Source organism: Zingiber officinale, chromosome 4B (assembly GCF_018446385.1).
Source record: "Zingiber officinale cultivar Zhangliang chromosome 4B, Zo_v1.1, whole genome shotgun sequence".
In the NCBI taxonomy this organism is placed as follows: domain Eukaryota; kingdom Viridiplantae; phylum Streptophyta; class Magnoliopsida; order Zingiberales; family Zingiberaceae; genus Zingiber; species Zingiber officinale.
In genome coordinates, this window is record NC_055993.1 from 89,273,138 (window position 1) to 89,284,725 (window position 11,588).

The following is an 11,588-nucleotide window of genomic DNA, read 5'->3' on the forward strand; positions in this document are numbered from 1 at the left end:
AATTTTTGCTAAGTTTGAAAGGAATTGTGGAAAGTAAAAGAAGTTTGTAAGCAATGTTGAAAGTAATTTTTGCAATAAGTAATAAGTTACTTTAAAAATCATCTTCAATTATCCTCTCCTTGAACCTGATATATTAAATAAATATTCATCTAAAACTTTGACCTTAAATGTCTAACCGTTTGTTATTAACTAACTACCAGAAGATACCAGTGTTCACTTGGTTAGTCAATTTAAGTAAATTATCTAGTTAATATTTGATTAAAATGGATTACTTAACTTGATCACTATAATTTTAGTATTTTTCGCCTAGAGTTGTGTTCATACGCTGATATAAGCACCTGAAGTCCAAACAATTGGCCTATGCATCTCACGTCATTCTAAGTTTGTGCAAACAAAATCAAGGTAGACTTATTGTATTTGTGAGATGCTCGATCCCTAGATCTATAAGAAAATGCTTTCTATGAATTTGATCTAACTAAGGAAATGAGAATTTTTAGAAAAATATAAGTAAAATTTTTTTCCTAGAATTTACAAATCATTTGAAAAATAGCAGTTCTAGTCTAAGAGAAATTTCCTAGATTAATCAAATAACAGTGGCAAAGAGTAGCAAACTGTATAAATCAAGTCATCCAGATATACACTATATAATAATGTACTAAAAATAATCAGGTCTGGTCATCATCATCTGGAGGAGATGGGGGCTGCTCAGGTGCTCACAAAGCTCGAAGAATCTTCTGAAATCCGATGGTCATCTCCTCCCAGAGAGATGAGAATCTGGTGCTCATCTCTCCTCGAATAGTGTTGAATCCATCAGAGACTAACTACCGGATCTAAGCAAAGGACTCCTCAAGTAGAGCAAGTCAATCCTCGACGGATAGCGAAGTCGAGGTATGGGTCGAGGTAAAGGTCGAGGGCTAGGTCGGAAGAGGTCTAAAGAGCTCCTTAGCCGTAAATAATGGTATCTCCTCTCCCTCAGCCGGAATGATGGGTGGAAAATCGTCCTCGGCCTCGCCTAGAGCATCTGGTTGCGGTCCCACTCTCCGAGGGAGTCCCCCCTAAGCGATGATGTCTATATGCACTAATGCAAGCTGGCGCTGACCAATCTGATCATATGCGCTAAGGAAAGTGGTGGTACCCTGGACTATGTCTACTCCTATGGTTGAAAATATGTACGTTAAAATATGACAGTAGGGTATATGAATCTGTCACCTAGTGATTAGACTAGATGCATAAATGTCATTCTGAAATATGTGTAATGCAATGTCGATGTCAAGGCGCTGGCATAGTGCATACTGGAAGAAAGAGTGGGAGGGTCACATCATCACAATATTGTGAGATGTGATCGGCAAAATACAGGTGGTCAGAACTCGATACAGGACATAGTCCGGAACCCTTAGAGAGTGGACTAAAGTCAATCACAGTAGATAGTCATAGTCCTTCAGTCGGTTAGGGCGAGATTTTTCTTGCCCTTCCGAGGGCGCCTCTGATTGTATCAGAGACGCCTTCGGTGGCGGTAATAATATCATTTTTTTAGTTAAGAGTTTGAATTTTAATTAATTTGAATTTAAATTTACATTTAATTTTAATTTTAATTTAATTTAATTTTAATTTTAATTTAATTTAATTTTAATTTTAATCTAATTTAATTTATTTTAATTTTAATTTTAATTTTAATTTTAATTTTAATTTTAATTTTAATTTTAATTTTAATTTTATTTTAATTTTAATTTTAATTTTAATCTAATTTAATTTAATTTTAATTTTAATCTAATTTAATTTGAATTTAATTTTTAGTCATCCTACCTAATCTATATTTTCAATCAGAAAATCCTATGATTTTATGAGATGAGTTAGGTTGAAATTCAGGGTTTGATTTAACTAGTGTTACATTCAAGTTTAGGTTTAGGTTCAACAAATAGACATTTTTTGGATAAACTTCTAAGCTGTGATGAGTCACCTAGACATCATTAGAGTAACCACGTATTTGAAGTTTTTTAAATAGTCCTATTTACTGAACTTAATACAAAGCTTTGGTTTAACTAGTTAGAATTAGTAAGGGGTAGCTTCAGTTAGTTCCACTAAGCTAAATGCACCAAGTCGAAGTCATATCTTCCTAAAAATACATAGACAGAGCTTCCCTAACTTACTATCATCCAAAACTTCTCCAGTACCGTTTATTAAGTTAAACTTTTGTCCCTATTTATCTTAATCCTAATTACCCAGCCGGATAAGTTATTATTTTGGAATTGCCAACTAGTTTGGAGTCTCTTCTTGAATTATTGGACTTTGGGTTTAGGTTTTAGGCTTGTGTCGATTTACTTTATAGTTATAATAGACTTAGTTATAGTTTGAGTTTAAATTATTTTTATTTTTATTTTTATTTTTATTTTATTTAGGTTTATTTATTTTATTCTTTAGGTTTGAGTTTATTTTTTAGGTTTTAATTTTTGAGGTTGAGAGTGATTTATTTGATTTATTTTGATTTATGTAATGAATTTTATTTTTTGGTACATAGTATTGATTGAGTCCTACATGCGTGGCTAGGCATACTTTCGAAACCCAAGGTTTAGTTAATTTTAAATTTTGAGTTAAAGTTAAAAATGATTTAAATGTTGAGTTAGATTTGTATCCGAGTCCAAATTTATTATACATAGCTCTTTGGGATCTGAGTATCATATTTAGATATTTGGATCATGAGGTAAACTTTTCCAACTGTCATTTGAGCTCATTGACTTGACTTTTGAGGATAGAGTTTTCCTCCTCAAGTTTTACAACTTGAGTTGAATCTTTATCTTGAACTTGGTTAGTGACCGAGTTCATGTTCAGTTGTTCCTTAAGAATGTTATTTTCTTTTAGTAGCTATTTAGCGTGTTCCTCGATTTTAATTAATCTTTTATTTAGGCAAGCAATTATTTTAAAGAATTTACTCTGATAAAGAAATTTACCTCGGGTTAGTCTGACCCGGATGATGATTTGTGGATTGACTTATTTTTAAACTCGTCGTCTTGATCCTTTTCACCTCCAGTTGCCATCAGTGTGAGGTAGCTTGCTTGCTTCAGTTTATTTGCTCCCGATCCGTCCAAGGAAGACTTGTCCCAAGTCGTCTTTAGTGCTTTCTTCTGCTTCTTCTTGATTTTGTCTTCATTCGGGCATTCGTGTTTAAAGTGCCCTTTTTGTTGCAGTCGTTGCATGTGACATTTACCTTTGAGTTGTTAGATGGAGATGTGGACATCTTTTTCATGTCGCATTTGGTGAAGCTTTTCTTGCATCTGGTGAACAACTTCCTTACCATATTCACCAGTTGTTCTTCTTCGTCTGATTCTGATTCGAATTCAGTTTCAGCTTCAGGTTTAGTTCCCTTCGAAGTACCTACAAGAAAAGTAATTCCTTTCTCAACCTTTGGGCGATTAGTTTGTTCATGCAGTTCAATTTCACAAAACAGTTCATCTAATTTTAACTTAGAGAGGTTTCTTGAAACCTTATAGGCATCTATGATCGATGCAGACAGTGCGTTTCGAGGGAATGAGTTAAGAGCGTACCTTATTACGTCTCGATTTTTGAGCTGGTGTCAGATTAAGTGAAGGTCATTGAGAATGTCCTTGATTCAAGCATGGAGCTGATTCACGGTTACACCATCCTGCATTTTAATATTGAATAATGAATTAAGAAATAGGTTGCGTTTTGTTACCTTCAAATCGAAGAGTCCTTCATGTAGCTCGATGAGCTTATCCCATAGCTCTTTTGCATTTTCGTGCAAGCTGACTTAGTTGAGTTCTTCTTTTGTGAGTCTGCACTGAATCATGTTCAACACTTTGGAGTCAACTTGGGCTTTCTTTTTATCTTCTGGACTCCATCTTTCTAGATCGAGTGGTACTTTTGTTGCTTCATCTATAGGCGCCCGGTATACTCATCAGATGGTGAACCATTTCTTGATGTCTGTCTTCAAATAAACTTTCATCCTTTTCTTCTAGTAAAGAAAGTCATTTCCATTGAAGAGAGGAGGATGAGGGGTGTTGAATTCCTCAAGTTGGGTCATTTGATTGCTAAAAAAAAACTAGAAGGAGGTACCAAGACTTGGTCTTAAATTATTAGTGTTTGAGAAAAAGAAATATGTTGATGACTTGAGTGGTGTTGCACCAATTTCGAGTAAAAATCGAATGAGAAAAAATTATTTGAAGAGGTAAATATTACCAATTCAAATAGGCTACGAAATAGAATCTGAAAAAGAATTAAAATTGTTCCCCTGGCTTGATTGGTGGTTGCACCAATTTAGAGCAGAACTTGGCTCTGATACCACTTGTTGGATCGAGACGCACGTGAGAGGGGGTGAATCACATGGTTTTCAAAAACTTTTTTTTTTTTGAAATCAAAGTGCGCAGCGGAAAACTAAGTAAGAAAGCGAAGTAGAAAAATAAGCAAAAGAACATGTGTTCGGGTTTACTTAGTTCGAAGCCTTCGGCGACTCCTATTTCAAGACCTAGGTCTCGTAGACCTATCGATGGGTAATCCACTAAATGCCTCTTCCGGAGCAATCAGAAGAGATGATCGAATACAAGAGATAGGGATAGTGTAATAGCCTACACTTCCCTTTTAGAGCAATAGTAAAAAATTGTAATACTTAATAAAATGTTACCAAGAATTTTGAGAGCGCTCATGTGTTGTTGTCGATCTTCCAAAGATGATCAGATGACTAGGAAAGGCAGCTTGGTGGCAAACAGACTTCTATGAAGCAGCAGCAAGAAGTCGGAGTAGTCGAAACTTCAAATGGATGTGTAGAGGATCGTAGAAGTGATGATTCTTAAGGCTTGGTCGAGACACCCTTATAAAGGGTATGGAAGGCACCTTCAATAGACTTGAAGGCGCCTCCAACCTGTAAAGCTTGATCCCGAACTTGTTGCTCCTTATCTACAACGAAGTCTGAATTTTATCCTGCGGAATACGCCTCCCATAGCACCGAAGGCATCTTCCATGAACACTACGAATGCACCTTCCAATGCTTGAAAGTACCTCGAGTATTATTCATCCGAAGCATTTTTGCTCCTTTTTCCCTACAAGTTAGGTTAGTCTAACACGACAATATCTAACCTGCAAAATAACGTAAGCACAATAATAATAAGATTAATTTATGACTTAGGACCCTATCTTCTATACTAGGATCTAGCAGGATCTTAATTTAGGTTTCCAAAATAAACTTAAATTGGATCGACACCTATTGTCCCTTCAAATGGGGACGCGTCCTCACTTAGTCACTCTCCTCCAGTGACTTACCTCTACTAACCAAGTGCAGAGTTACATCCGGAATCACACATCCGAACTTCAGGAATCAAACATCCCAACCTATCAGAATTGCACATTAGGTCTCCTCCAATCAAGAATTGTGCATCTTGACTTACCAGAATCACACATCTAGTCTTCTTCAATCGGGAATCGCACATCCCGACCCTTGCCAGAATCCTACATCTGGACTTCAACCTGTAGGGAATCGAACATCCCAACTTGCCGGAATCACACAATCGGTCTTCAACCAATCAAGAATCGAACATCCTCACTAGAATTAGTCATCCCTACACACTCAATAATAAGATTAGATCCCAACACGTTTAACTTTAACATATTTATCATTTACCAAAACTTATGTTTGACTACTAACTGTACCAATATCATGGTCTTAAGGACAATACTTATACATGGTCTTAAGGACAATACTTATTTGTATAGCTTCAATATACTAATTGTTAAAATTAAAATTAATAAAATTTTATTTGTGTTAATAATATCTAAAGATAAATTAAATAATTTAATAATTTTATGAATTGAAAAAATATATTATTAAAATTTAATTTTAGATAAAAAAATTACTTTTAGAAAAATTAATATTTATTTTTATAAAAAAATTAAGATTCTAAAGATTATTTTATTTAAGATAATATGCTTTGAGAAACTATAGTAAGAAATCATCAATTTGCGACATGAAAACTGATTTGAGTTGGTGATATTAGAGAGGCTTAGGGGGTGTTTGGTTGATGAGTTTGAAAATGAGGGAATGGAATGATAGTAAAAGATAATGTTTAGATTGTGGATTTGGGAATAACAATTTGGGAATGATTTCTAGATTTATGGGAATCAATAAAACTCATATAACTAGGTGGGTTTTATTTTCATTCCCATTCCTATTCCATCTTACTATCAAACACATACCCATAGTTATTTTCATCATTTAACCAAACAGTAAATCTTGTTGGCCAGAATCTGACCAACTAGAAATCTCTATCTTCCAATTATAATGCATGCATGTACATACATGTAATTAATATATCCATATGATATTACTAAAATACCTATGTATATGCATGTATGTATTCTGACGGATCAAATTATGATCATTTAGCACTATCTTTAATTAAACGCCACCTTATTTTAGTATCTCTATGAATTTATCTCTCAAGAGTAGGGGTGAGCAGTTAACCCGTCAAACCGATCAACCCGCTTATACCGACCCGAACCGAACCGGAAAAAAAAAATCCACCGGATATAGGGTCGGATGTAGGGTCCTGATATTACATTATCCGATCTAATAGAGTCGGATAGTTTTTTATCCCAATAACCGAACAAACCCGATCCGCGATCATCCCTACTTGTAGCAACTACTATCGATAAGTTGCTACACGTTATAGTAGTTACTGCGAATAAGCTGCTACACGTTGTAGTAGCTACTGCCGATAAGTTATTACACGTTGTAGCAACTATTGACGATTAGCTACTACAACGTGTAATGAGTAATGTCTATTATCAATTTAAAATATTTTATTTTATATTTATATTTTATATTTCATTGGATATAGGGTCGGATATCCAAATAACTGATAATCCGTCGGATATCTGATACATAATAACCACCGAATATAGGGTCGGATGTAGGTCCTGATATTATATTATCTGATTTAATAGAATTGAATAATTTTTTATCTTAATAATTGAATCAATTCGATCCACGACCATCCTTATTTAAGAGGGAGTAAATTATGCATGATTATTAATGAAAATTCAATGATTAAGACACAAAAGGAAGTATGCCCAAACGTATTGAATTTCAACTCTATCATTTAATATAATAACACCCTATATTGTAACTAGTGTACAATCCCGATGGGAGGGGACGTAATGATTTTCAAGAATGCAGACCGATTCAATGGCAAATTTGAATTTGTCAAATACGAGTCACGACGATTCAATGGCAAATTTTCGAATTAAATGCACCATGCAATTAGTGCGAAGACTGAAATGGTCAAGTCACTCACATAAATATAAGGAAGGGCTTACACATTAAAATGTCCAAAATACCCTAATGTGCCTCTTCAATAGAACTGTCAAATGGATCGATCAGTGGCGGGACGAGTCGATCCGTGATGGGACGAGTTGGTCCGTGATAGATCAACTATTTGTTGGTGGGGTGAAGCTGATCAACCCGTCATCTTTGTGGGTTGAAAAATTTCCTATCCAACCCAATCGAAGACGGATTGTAGATTAGACAGGTCAATATACAGACCCATAATTTTTTTAAAAAAAAATCATATCTTAAACGTTTTATTTCGAAAAGATTTGAGCTTATTTCTAGATATGCATGCCATCAGATTTTTTTTTAAGTAAGAAGAATCAGATCCAATTCTACGTAGACCATTACATATCCTAAGTTTTTTCTTAGTATATTATTGAAGTATGAGCTCAATCAAATATATCCAGAAATAGATATTTTAAATATAAATAGATACAAATGAGTACACATATTTAATGAAAAACATTATTTTTATTTTAAAATTAAAAAAATATATATAATAAATTGATATAAAATTTAACTTACAAATCTAGGGATGATAGTCCCTTACCTCCATGACATTTGTGCAAATTATGTTGGAATTTCTATTCTTGTTATCACTTGTAACGTTACAAAGATCTTGTGGCAACAAAATAGAGGTTGGGGATGCAAACATAAATGCCAAAGCATACTTCAGGTTGAAATTTAGTTTGGTGGCATATCTCTCAACCTCGTGGTAAGAAACAATGGCGCTCTCATTGTAGTTTCAATTCTTCTTCTGATGGTAATGGAAAGAGCAATGATATGCACAAGGAAAAAAACTCAATGAAAATTTCAAGGATAGACACATAAAGTCATGATCCACCATTTCACTTTTTGTGGGTCCCATCACTTTATATGTTTATCCTTGAGGTTCTCATTGTAGTTTTTTTCCTTGTGGATATAGCTGGCAATTTCATTGCAAATGATGAGAAGTATGTAAACTCCACTGTGATTGAAGCTGGTAATATCTTTGAACTATGATACTTTTCTGATAATCTAGACTTGGCGTAGTTTTTCCTTTTGTTAATGCAGATATTTTGTAATTTGCCTTACATTTTCTCTCACCATAACAATTACCATAGTGACGGTAGCCCATGTTAATATCACTGTAATCATCAAATTGCACAGATCTCCTGTTCATTCATGATGTGTTAGCTTCAGTTGAGGCTCAAATCTAAGACATTTGAGGCTTGGATTATAGTGAACCATCTGAGATCAGAGAGTGGATGATCTGCAACACCACAACAACAATAATGAAGTCTTATCCCACTAGGTGGGATGGATGACCTGCAGATATGCAAAAAAAACAAATTCATAAAGAATAGGGCATTAGAATTTAGATTACCACCTGCTACTTGTTTTGGTCGGGATGAAACTGGTGCTATAAATTATATCTTATATTGGTGTGGTGATAATCGTATAGTCTTCTGTTTTACTGTAAGATTCGTAGATTATATTATGTTTGTCTCTTACAAGCAGTTCTGGTTCGAAGTGACTCAGATGGTTTTATGATAAAGATGCGTGACGGAAAATGTTTAAGATGCATTCACAATAACCCCCAAGAAGGAAAATTATCAGATTATGCTCCTCACCCCGCAATTGTGTTGAAGATGGAAGATGTAAGTGAGCTTTTGCTTCCTATTATTGTTTGTATGCTTTTCCCTCTTTGCTTTGTGTGACTGCTAGTCTTTCCTTTCCCAAAGTGATATAGCTTTGTTCATTTTCAGTGGAAATGCCATGTGTGTTGTTGAATTCGGAATGTTCCAATAGAAAGATTGTATACTTCTGTTGATAATCAGCATTATCATTATTCTTATATTCTAAAAGAAGAATACTTGATCTATGTTTATTTCAAGCTAGACCAACTATTTATCAAGTAGCCAAAATGATGATTGAGGAGCTGGGATCGAAGGTAACTTGAGTCACCTGAACCCTTCATCTTTTCTTTGAGTATGAATTGAAAGTTATTCTAGGAGATCTTTGCAGAACATATCGTAGCATTCCTTGGGCTATATATATATATATATATATATATATAGATCTTTGCAAAACATATTGTAGCATTCCTTGGGGTATATATATATATATTCCCTTTGCATTTAACCTTACAATATTTCCCCCTTGTTTGTTCAGTTGTGGATATTGAACATGCTATCTGATTAACCAATTTGATAATGGCAGTCGTAAGCTTCTGTTTCTTTGGAACCATGTGAGTAGAACATATTCCTTGTTTCAGGTCCAAGTTGTTAGGGTCACCAAGAGAGTGAATAAAGCTTACTTAGCTCAGTTGTATATCTCAAAGGTCCATGTCATCATAAGGAATCTACAATCTACTTTACAGATAGAGATCTAAAGCAACATCATCCTTGTATGTAGGTGGGGAATGAGACAGAGATTTGTAGCTTTGATTAGCGACCTTCTGATGCCATTAATTTGGCTGTTCAATGCAAGGTTATCTCTGATTTCAAAATCGCATGAATGTAGGTGCATGCCTAGGCAAAAATATATATCATCAATGTCTAGACATGAGAAAATTCTCAGCCAAGATAGTAGATACTCTTTGATACAATTTCAAACCACTTAGTACTGGCATATGATTGAAAAATGGTATAATGAGAAGAAATGTGTAACGCTGGGTGTGGGCCAATCTGTATGAACCAGATCAAGATTTATTTTAAGCAAAGGTTTTGAGGTGGTACTCAGTAACATGACAATCAGACGGACCGTCGGATGAGGTGAATAAAATATTGATCGAATCATGATATCTCGGAGAGGAGAGGGATATACTGAGATGGCTTCTATGTTGATCAAGTCGTCAAAAGTCCTCTGGTCAATGCTATCTGCATCCAGTGACCGGATCGCCCCGGTCTCTGGTACATCGATGCTCAAGAAAGATTCAATGAATATATAAGTAACAGACTAAGACGTATAATAATAAAATACGCATAGAATAAGAATGAAGAACGTACCCTGACCTAGGGGGCGTCCTCGGGTGGATCAGTGAGTTGGTCGGGATGTTGCTCGCGTTGCCCTGACTCGGAAGAGTAGATGACTTTGAGCGGGCTGAAGAGCTGGATCTGACGTAGCAGAGCCGGACTCGGTGGCACGAAACCGGATGTGCCCTCGGCACGCAAGCCAGGATACAATGGCGGCACGAAGGTTGGAACATAAAAACATCACACAAGTCAGACGACTACAATGTTGGAATATATCAAGGCACTAGAGTGGAATGGCGATAGCTGCGGGGACTCGGAAGCCGAAGATGGGTCCGATTTGCGAGGTCAATCTGAATGTTGGAACGTCGTCAGACATGTGCCGCCGGATGGATCAGAGGGGCATGCATCAGTCGCTGAAGACCATGTCGCCCCGCTGTGCGGTGTCGATCAGATGTGAGCGACATCAGCCGCCAGAGGTAGTCGGTCGGCCGTGGCAAGAAGGCATATGGGTTGTCGACGTGTGCAAGGGAGAGAGGTAGGGTTGGAAAGCGGGAGAGCGGCGGGCAGTGCTGGCTACTGCTCTCACGCGAGGTGACAACGTGCGAGAGAGGGAGAGGGAAGAGGAGCCCACTGGTGTGCAGAGGTGTGTGTGAACTGGGGAGAGGAAGAAAGAGGGAGGGCTCAGCGGCTGTTGATTGTGGAGCGAGGCAGCCGACGAAGGGGAGTCGATGGCGCACATGAGGGAAAAGGGATCTGCTACCCGCGTGACGGGAGAAGACGACGAGGTGCGTCCTGGTGGCCGCTGTGATGGTAGCTGTTGGATGCAGCGGCGGTCGCCGAATGAGAGAGGAAGAGAGTGTAGGATCGTTGGGCCGGCTAGAAGAGGGGTTGAATAGCCCTGTAAAAAATAAACAAAAACCCTTCCCGACTTTTCAAACTAACACTTGTAAAATAATCAAAGCAGTAAATTAAAAACAGAAAAGAGAGAGGCACAATTGTTTACTTGGTTACAACCGGGGAGGTTGTTAATCCAAGGAAAGGATGAAGCGCACTATCAATCTCCTTCAGGCGGAGAAGCCTCTTACAGCGTTGAAGCACAAAAAGAGAAGCTAAACTAGAGAGAGCGTACAAGTGTTGTTACAATGAGTTGTTCTGAATAAGTTGAAAAGCTTCTGGACCAAGGCTATATTTATAGCCTTGGTCGGGGCGCCTGGAAGGGGTTCTGGGCATCCTGGGGGGATAAAACTTTATCCCCCAACGTTCAGATCGCGTTTGACGCGATCTGGTCAACAAATCAG

General features: G+C 36.8%; 1 pseudogene; it reads left to right on the forward strand.

Moving 5' to 3' along the window:
- Positions 1-7,868: 7,868 nt before the first annotated feature.
- On the forward strand, positions 7,869-9,832 carry LOC121978381 (annotated as a pseudogene).
- The last annotated feature ends 1,756 nt before the right edge of the window (positions 9,833-11,588 follow it).